The sequence below is a fragment of the Brassica oleracea genome, chromosome C6 (assembly GCF_000695525.1).
Source record: "Brassica oleracea var. oleracea cultivar TO1000 chromosome C6, BOL, whole genome shotgun sequence".
NCBI classification, from domain to species: Eukaryota; Viridiplantae; Streptophyta; class Magnoliopsida; order Brassicales; family Brassicaceae; genus Brassica; species Brassica oleracea.
This window is the reverse complement of record NC_027753.1, coordinates 20145791-20156572: the sequence shown is the minus strand read 5'-3', so window position 1 is coordinate 20156572 and position 10782 is coordinate 20145791.

Here is a 10782-nt window from a genome sequence, read left to right as displayed (position 1 = left end):
AACCCTAAATCGGTTTAACGCCACAATCGAACCCTTTAAACCGATGAAATTGATAAGAAACAACCATTGAACGAAATCAAAAAGGAGAGGTCGGATTACCTTCCAAAAGGCCGGTCGTGACTCGCCTCTCTATCGCCTCTTCGTCGCGTCTTGGGTTTTTTTTTCTTGCCTCGACAAAGTGAAAGACGACGCGTCTTTCTTTCTCTTCCCACACGAAACACCAACGCCCTCTCAGCCAATCAAAGCCTGCCAGCGCATTACGGACCCGGACGGACTAATCCTTAACTTAGGAATAATCCTTAGCTTTAGGGGTTATTTTAATAGTTTTTTAATCGGCAAATGGAAGAGATTATGGCTAAGGACCCCCTTAAATCATGCGTTGGACGTGCTCTTACATCAATTGTGTGGTTGTAGTCTTTTTTTTATATCGTTTTGTGTTTATATATCGCTCAAATAGTAACAGCTAAAGGCGAAAACATATAAATAAGTAAACTTCAAACAAAATAAGTGTTAATTTTTTTGTATATCAGAGCCATGTTTCGATCCTGGGACCTGTGGGTTATGGGCCCACCACGCTTCAGCTGCGCAACTAAGAGCAACTTGTAAGAAACTAAGATCACGATGGGTTCTTAACGGAATATAAGAACCCGTCTCTTAACTTTTAACTAAAAAAACTAAGAGCCGGTTCTTAAATAAGAGTTTTAAGAACCGGTTCTTAACTTTTTTAGTTAAAAGTTAAGAGACGGGTTCTTATATTCCGTTAAGAACCCCATTCTAAGAACCCCCAATAATCATGCTTAAGAATCTTAAAAATGATATCGCCAGAATATTAAAATACTAGGTTAAGACTCGCGCCTTGCGCGGAATGAACATTATATATATTATTTTTATGTATTGTAAGTTTTCTTTCATATTTAAGAAATACTCCCTCCGTTCCCGAAAGTAAGATATTTTAGATTTTTTACTTGTTCCACAAAAATAGATTTTCTATATGTTTAAGGTGTTTTTTATATTTTTAAGAAACATTAAATGAAAATATTTGAATTGATTAAATTTCATTGGTGAAAAATTATTGGAAAGTGTATAATAAAACAAAAGAAAAATTAAATTATAAACATTTATTGAATTCTTAATAAGCGTGAATACTTTAGAAAATCTTACTTTCGGGAACAGAGAGAGTAATAAATATATATTGAATAATGAAAAAGTCAGTAACTATTACATATACAATTAAATTGGTGAGAACACATAAATAAATTTATTTAATCCAAACAATCATTTTTTCTATTTTATATGGTATATATTTAAATTTAAATGACATTAACATATATATAGTGTATTCTTAATATTGATATATATTAAATGATGTTTTACTCATATAATTTTTTGATCATTTGTATATTTTTATAATAAAAACTTTAAATCATTGATAACAAAATTTTCATAGTGAGATTAATAGTTTTAGTAATTTATATTTTTTTAAAAACATTAAGGCTAAGTTTAAAATTTAAATATTAAGTTGTCAATATTTGTTCAAAGCTTTTACCAAAACATTTTTTGTTTAAATAAAATTTTGAAATTAAAATATTTATGTATTTTATATGGTATATATTTTAATTTAAATGATATTAATATATATATATATATATATATATATATGTATATATATATATGTGTGTATATATATATATATCTTTTACGCTTAATATTAACTAAATGAGACTTTTTACTTATATGATTTTGTAATCATCTGTATCTTATCATAACAAAAAAATTTAAACTAAGAATCACAAAAAATTGAATGCGAAACATTTAACAGTTTTAGTAATTTATAGTCGTTTAAAAAATCAAATATAACATATAAAGAAAAATATAAATTTTATTATATGGTTAATGTAGTTGTTTAATTTATTTTATTAATTTAAAATTAAACAAATATGATAGAGAATACACTAACTTTTATCAAATATTTATTATTCAAAATCATTAATTTTCATATATATACTTTAGCTACATTTGGTAATTCCGTAGTTTTTATTTAAATAAAAAGTGAAAGACATTAATAATGAATTTATGGTTAGTTTAATAAAAAGCTTATTATATATTTAGATGAACCAATATATTTTTCTAAAGATTTTAAGACTCATTGTGGTGATGACACATGACTACCTTAAATGTTATAATGTTTATCTTTTAATATACAGGATTAGAAGATAACGTGAAGATTCTTATCAGCGTTAAAAAAAAAGAAGTGAGGATTCTTATTTCTATTTTAGGCGATTTATTTACTTAACTTGTAAGCTATCTGAACCTAAGCCACTCAAGCTAGGATCACAAGACATCGCTTCTCTGTCAAATGATTCTTGGTGTGCTGCAACTTTACTGGAATTAATAAGCATCTCTCTGCCATTGATCATCTCACGATTAGAAAATGTACACACATAACCGCCCTTAATATCTTCTATAGTTTCTGTGTAAGACAAAACTGAAATTCCCTGAACTAATCCAATAAAAAAAAAAAAAAAAATCCAAACACTCTCTCCAAAATCTGCAATAGGTTACTTTGTTGTTCATGATATTCAGCCTCTGCTCTCTGCAAACATAGCAGTAAGCTATCTGCTGAACCTAAGCCACTGAAGCAATCCAACTCCAAAGAACAAAAAGCATCAGAGAAGCGAACCATAGATAGTTAATACCTCTCGTCTACATCAGTAGATAAAGCATCACCACCTCCGAAAAGAACCCAACCAAAAACTCATTGAATCTTCTAACTTTGCCTCCATCCAAGAACTCAGAGCTATACTTGCAGGTCAAGTTATGGTGCAAAAGTCCCAATTTACTTAGAGTATCTCTGACCCATTTCCGTTTATATATTTGCCTTTATAATATCAGTTAGAGACAAAACTAGTCCAATCTATTTCTATTTATTCTTCTAAAATAGAAACTATTATTTTTTCTCTTTTATTTATAAGAAAATAAATAATATTTCTTTATATTTTACTTTATATTTAGAAATTGATATTTTAAAGAAATACATCGGATTAAATTTTATCTCTACTATACAATTCTTCTATTATAGAATAAGAAATAATAGAGATAATCTTGACATCTTTAAAATGACTAAAAACCTTACTCGGTTCAGAAGTTTTCTACTTGTCAAGTAGGCCCTAGTGCTCAAATACGCTTTCAGGTTCATATCGAACTTTTTCATTTTTTAATTTTTTTTGGTTTTTTTTTGGTTCAGCCTTCTATACAATGTCCATATATTATATATGTTGGTATATCGGGGCTTCTGTTTCTCTGAACTTATGTATTTTAGATATCATATCAAACATAAAATTGAACAATTGAATTAGTTATTTAAGTTTTAAAATATTTATTTCAGATACTAATTTAAAACTTTAGATCATGGTTTTTTTTTTAAAATTTTTAGATACTCATTTAGGTTTGGATCAGATATCACATGAAACCCAAAATTCTATATGTAGATTCATTCGAATATTTTTTATACCTTAGGTAGATTCAGATTTCTCTGTGTTCGATTTGGGTCTCGTGTTTTCTGCCGAGGGTTATGACAGTTCATTCTTTATCGACAACAAGACATATTAAAGGAAAGTCTCAGATTCTTTTATAGATACCAATTGACGACAACAAACAAGCTTCAGGAGACATCAATGGAAACAAGTAACATCAAATGATAGATTACACATCACAATCACACAAATGACATAGAAAAAACAAACTGAATCAGTTTGACATTTAACTTCAGTTTAAAGAGAGGAGAGGATTATTGAGTTTCAAGACTCAGGAACATCGGCTACTGGTAACCAGCAGCGACTGCAGCGGCTGCAGAGCGTTTGATGGAAGCGGATTTGATTAAAAGTGGTTGTAGCTTCCCTTTTCCTTGAACAGTTGAACAAAATTATTGGACCTAGCAGGCCAGCACCTCACATTCAAGCCCAACCGAAGGTGAAGCCTACTTCAGCTTTCACAGTTACACGACAAAAGGCTTCAACGGTAACAAAAGGAGTCAAAGCTCAAAACAGAGGAAAGGAAGAAGACAAACGCAGTACCTCGGTTACAGCTCATCAGGTGGTTCACGTTAACAGATTCGAGGCTCTTATGGATCAGGATGACTGAGCTGTCAGAGCCACCTGTCCACTGTCTAGATTGTTCTTTATGTTGTGTATAAAGTAGAGAACCCTAGAGTTGTATCTAAAGCAGAAAATCAATGAACATTTTCAATATATCTTTCTAAATCGCTTCTCTTCTATCACCTTCTCTGTTTCATCTATATGGTATCAGAGCTCCGGAAGTAGATCATGGAAGACGATCAAGATACATTGACGGTTGCGGCTCTTACCATCACGCAAGTTGTCACCTTGAAGCTCAAAGATGGCAATTACCTCTTGTGGAAGCTTTAGTTCGAGCAGTTCCTCTCAAGTCAACAGCTTTTAGGCTATGTCAATGGTTCTTATCCGAGACCACCTCCGACAGTCATGATTCGTAACGGCGATGAAGTCACGGAAGAGGCCAACTACGAGTTCAACAAGTGGATCCAGAAAGATCAGCTGATTCTCGCGTGGCTCTATGGTACTCTCACCGAAGATGCGCTTAAGTCAGTCTATGGCCTTCACACATCGCAAGAGGTCTGGCTAGCTTTAGCGAAGAAGTACAATAGTGTTTCAGAAAGCTAGATCTCCAGAGACGTGTTCATACAACTCTTAAAGGAACCAAGACGATGGCTGCATACATGTCTGAGATCAAATCCCTATGTGACCAACTTGACTCCATTGGAGCCCCGATCACTGAGCAAGAGAAGATCTATGGAGTCTTGAATGGTCTTGGGAAAGAGTATGAATCTGTCTGTACCGTCATTGAGCATTCGATGGATCTCTTACCTGAGACTCGTCTTGATGTCATAGTTCACAAACTCACAGGTTTTGATGATAAACTTCAAGCCTACGAGTCACCTTCAGAAGTCACTCCACATCAAGCGTACTATGTTCATCGTGGTGGTTACTCAGGACGTGGAAGAGGCCAGAATCGTGGTGGTTACATAGGAAGAGGCTCATACTCTACTCAAGGACGAGGCTTTCCACAGCAGTTCGGTCAAGGAGCTCACAGAAACACCTCTCAGAGCAACAGCCAAAGACCAACCTGTCAGATTTGTGGGAAGTATGGACATCCAGCTTACAAATGTTACCGAAGGTTTGATGAGCACTTTGCGGTAGATGACTCTCCTCATCCTCAAGCGAATGTCCTCACCTCAGGTTCAGGCAACAGAGTCACTGGCGCAGAGTGGTATCCTGACAGTGGGTCATCTCATCATGTCACCAGCTCTGCTCAGCATCTTGACAACGCTCAGGAGTATGGTGGTTTAGACAATGTAATGGTAGGCAATGGCGAGTTCTTACCAATCACTCATGTCGGTTTTGCGTCTATTGCTACTGCAACAGGTAACATTCCTCTTGCTGATGTGCTTGTTTTCCCTTCCATTACAAAGTCTCTACTGTCAGTATCTAAGTTAACAGATGATTATCCCTGTGAGTTTACATTTGATGCTACAAATGTGTATGTTAAGGACAAGGCAACCAACAGAGTTCTCAGTCAGGGAAACAAAATTAAAGGGCTGTATCGACTGGATGATCCTCAGTTCTCGGCATTCTACTCATCAAGACAACAAGCTGCGAGTGAGAGTGTGTGGCACAAGAGGTTGGGGCATCCTAATGATCAAGTCCTGAAGCATCTTTCTTTTATCAGAGCTATCTCCTTCAATAAGACTTCTCAGTTAATTTGTGAGCCATGTCAATTAGGCAAGACATGTAGACTCCCTTTTTCAACGTCAGAGTTTAGATCTGATAGAATCCTTGAGAGAATACACTGTGATGTTTGGGGTCCAGCACCTATTGTTTCTGTTCAAGGGTTTCGGTTTTATGTAGTGTTTATTGACAATTGTTCAAGATTCTGTTGGTTTTACCCTCTTAAGTCAAAAGTCTGATGTTTGTTCTGTCTTCAAAGTGTTCCAACTTCAAGTCGAGAATCAATATAAACAGAAAATATCAGTGTTTCAGTCTGACGGAGGAGGTGAATTTGTAAACAAAAGCTTGATGGATCACTTTGCAGCTACTGGAATTAAACATATGATCTCATGTCCTCATACACCAGAACAAAATGGTCTAGCAGAACGAAGACACAGACACATTACAGAACTTGGTTTGTCAATGATGTTTCAAAGCTCTATACCAGCTCATCTTTGGGTTGAAGCTCTCTACACTGCTGTCTTCCTCAGCAACTTGCTACCGTCATCAGTTAATGAGAAGCTTGTCAGTCCTTTTGAGATTCTGAATGGGAAAGCTCTAGTCGATACTTCTCTCTGTGTGTTTGGCTGCGCATGTTACCCTTACTTGCGTCCATATAAACATAATAAATTTGATCCAAAGTCTCTTTTGTGTGTCTTTGTTGGATACAATGAGAGATACAAAGGATACAGATGCTATCATCCTCCCACAGGCCGCGTCTACATCAACAGACACGTCCTCTTTGATGAAGATAGACTACCATACACGGATAGTTATAGACATCTTTTACCAGTACCTGCAACACCACTTAGTTCGGCTTGGCGACTTCAAACCCCTATGCCCGAACCTCAACCTGACCAAGCTCAAGCTGTAGCTGAAGAAGAAGTAACAAGAGTGGTTAAAGTCACCTTGCCAATGCCATCTCAAACCCCTGCGTTGTCGTCTGACAACTCTGAAGCCCACAACTCTGAAGCCTCTATAAGCTCATCAGATGGAAGTCATGATTCACAGTCTGATGAAGAAAATATTGCTATTGTGGCTAATGAAGAGGTCCAACCTCCTTCAAACTCTCATCAGATGGCCATAAGATCCAAGGCTGGGATAAGAAAACCCAATCCTAGATATGCTTTGGTCACTGTAAAAGGTCTTCCACAGCTACCAAAGACAACTACTGAAGCTTTAAGTCATCCGGGTTGGGATGCGTCTATGGGTGAAGAGATCTTCACGTGTGATGAAACAAAAACATGGAGTCTTGTACCAGCTCCTCCAGATGTTAACCTCATTGGCTGCATGTGGGTTCACAAGGTAAAACTCAACACCGATGGAACTCTACTGAAACTGCGTTCAAGACTTGTAGCCAAAGGAAACCAACAAGAAGAAGGAGTGGATTTTCTTGAGACTTATAGTCCCGTTGTCAGAACTGCTACCGTTAGACTTGTGCTTCATCTAGCGGTAATGCATCAGTGGGACATCAAACATCTAGATGTTAAGAATGCCTTCCTGCATGGTGAGCTATCTGAAACTGTCTATATGCAACAACCTCCTGGTTTTGAAGACAAGAATCACCCTGATCATGTGTGCTTACTGCGCGAAGCCATTTATGGGTTAAAACAAGCCCCCAGGGCTTAGTTTGACAAGTTTAGCTTATATCTACTGGAGTTTGGTTTTGTCTGCATTGAAAAAGATGCCTCTCTATTCATGTATCAGAAAGACAAAGACGTCATCTTCCTATTGCTTTACGTTGATGATATGGTCTTGAATGGTAACAACAAAGAACTCATTCAACAGCTGTTGGTGTCTCTCAGGAAGCAGTATCGAATGAAAGACATGGGGCAGTTGAGCTACTTTCTCGGCATCCAAGCTCACTTTACTTCTACCGGCTTGTTTCTTAATCAAGAAAAGTATGTGTGTGACTTACTTCAAGCTGCTGGTATGATGGACTGCTCTCCAATGCCTACGCCTCTGCCTGTACAACTTGACAGAGTTCCTCATCAAGATCAAGACTTCTCTAACACAAAGTACTTTAGAAGTCTTGCAGGGAAGCTTCAGTATTTAACCTTAACGCGTCCAGATCTTCAGTTCGCAGTCAGCTTCGTGTGTCAAAAGATGCACAAACCCGCTGTGTCGGATTTCAATCTTCTGAAGCGTATCTTACGATATTTAAAGGGAACAATAAAGATGGGAGTTCATCTTGAATTAGACACAGACTCACAGATTAGAGCTTACTGTGATAGTGACTGGGCGGGCTGTCAAGACACAAGAAGATCGACAGGAGGCTTTTGTACCTTTCTTGGTCCAAACTTGATCTCATGGTCAGCGAAGAAGCAAGACTCAGTAGCAAGGTCATCAACAGAGGCTGAGTACAGAACACTCTCTGATACTGCTGCTGAATTGTCTTGGATAGTTGGGATGTTGAAGAGTGTGGGTGTCAAACAGTTTAGTCCAGTGGAGATTTACTGTGATAATCTGTCAGCTGTTCACTTGACGGCCAATCCAGTCCTGCATCGCAAGTCTAAACACTTCGCTACTCATTATCACTTTGCCAGAGAGAAGGTAGCAGATGGATCACTCATTGTCAAGCACATTCCAGCTACGCAACAGCTTGCTGACATTTTCACCAAATCGCTTCCTCAAAACAGCTTCTGCTCTTTGCGTTTCAAACTCGGAGTTGATAACATTACCACCTCGAGTTTGAGCGGGAGTATTGGACCTAGCAGTCCAGCACCTCACATTCAAGCCCAACCGAAGGTGAAGCCTACTTCAGCTTTCACAGTTACATGACAAAAGGCTTCAACGGTAACAAAAGGAGTCAAAGCTCTAAACAGAGGAAAGGAAGAAGACAAACGCAGTACTTCGGTTACAGCTCATCAGGTGGTTCACGTTAACAGATTCGAGGCTCTTATGGATCAGGATGACTGAGCTGTCAGAGCCACCTGTCCACTGTCTAGATTGTTCTTTATGTTGTGTATAAAGTAGAGAACCCTAGAGTTGTATCTAAAGCATAAAATCAATGAACATTTTCAATATATCTTTCTAAATCGCTTCTGTTCTATCACCTCTCTGTTTTACCTACAAAAATGACGTTTTCAGTACAAAAATATATTTTTAACACTTTTAATTGACTTTGACCGTTATGTTCTTATTTAGAAATAATAATGTTTTAATCATATTTTCAGTTTATTCTCAAAACAGAATTATTTATCCCATTATTTATTGAAAAAACTTTCCAAAGACGAATAAATATGCGACGACAAGTGGGCGTAACATTATTACTCTGACCAAACTCGGAAGAATGTTTGGTTTTGATGAGTAGTTATATGAATCTAGCTGCAAAAAAATTGTCTGTGACAAAGGATACATTAAAAAAGGATAAAAGAGCTCTGAACCACATTATCAAGAGAATAGGAGAAAAAAAAGATAAAAGGCTAAACTGTTACGAAAGCAAAGCCATCTTTGTTGAAAATATAAAAAAAGTGGATTCCGTGCATTATTTGCACAGTAAATCCTACTTTTTAACTTCTATATAAACGATCGATTCGATCGTTTATAAAACACACCTTAACTTATCTTCTTACTTCTAATAAGAAACTCTCTCTCTATATCAGTGTTATTTTCTCCTACGGGTATAAATTTTTGCCTTTATTTAAATTTCTCAATACTATAAAATCATAAGTTATTTTATAACACGTTATCAGCACGATCACTCTGCGATTCGATAAAATTTATTTGTATCATATATACCCTGCTATAATGGTCGGTATACCGCCTCTACTATTATTTATATCATGTTAAAATGGCCGGAATATCGCCTATATTATTTATTAATAATTTAATTAATTTATTGGTCGGCCGAGCCGCCTTATATTCTGTTTATTGTTAATTGGTCGGCCGAGCTGCCTTATATTCTGTTTATTGTTAATTGGACGGCCGAGCCACCTTATATTCTGTTTATTGTTAATTGGTCGGCCGAGCCGCCGTATAATTTATTACTCTGCATTGACTGGCTGAGCCGTCGCAGGATTTGTTGCCATAATTTTTACTTTTATTATTTTTTATGAAATTTTATAGATTTGATTGACTGTTTAATACAATATTTTCAGACTGATTTTTGGTGCACTCGATTTATCACCAACGGTCAAAAAGAAAAATTTTCAAAAATTTTCCCTTTCTCAAACGGTCATGAACAGTGATTTTCATCTATAAATACAACTCATTTTCACTCCATTTCATCATCCAAAACATTTCATCTTCTCTCAAAAATTTCAAATCGCTCTCCTCCGATTTTTTCATTTCAAGATAGATGGTCGCGCACTTTTGTTTTTATGTGCCATTTTTATTTGTGTTTCTATTTATGGTTCATTCGTTGGAGAATTTACTCCGAGTGAATTTAAGATGAGTATCGGTTTAATTTTATTTACATCGCTTCTCCTTGTAATTGCTTGCATGATTAATATAAATGGTTCATTTTAAAATTGCATAATACTATAGTCATATGACATATAATATATTAACCATGACTAATGGTTGTCCATATGCTAAAACGCATCGATCGATGGGTTTATGGGCTATAACGCATCGATCGATGGATCTACTAAAACGACTTTGTTTAATTTAATTCTACACACTGTAATGTGTATCGCTTATTGTTAATTGGTTTGGTTCGGTTAACACTCCAAACAGAAAACACCTTTATAACGTGTAGTTGCGTTACCGATTTGCTCGTCCATTCATTAAACCATGCACATGCACACATGTGTCACCAATATGCTTGTTTGATAATAATACGTTTAGTCAAAGTTATAACACTAAATTGGTTTGTTCAGAAAATAATGATGTTTTTAACGTCACCTTAATATATCAATATTGCGTGTTTCCATTTATGATCATTATATGAATGAATTTTATGTTTTCTTTTATTAATATGACAATTTCAGAAATGGATCAACATGCTAATGGAGCAAAATCCAAGAAACGGATTCGT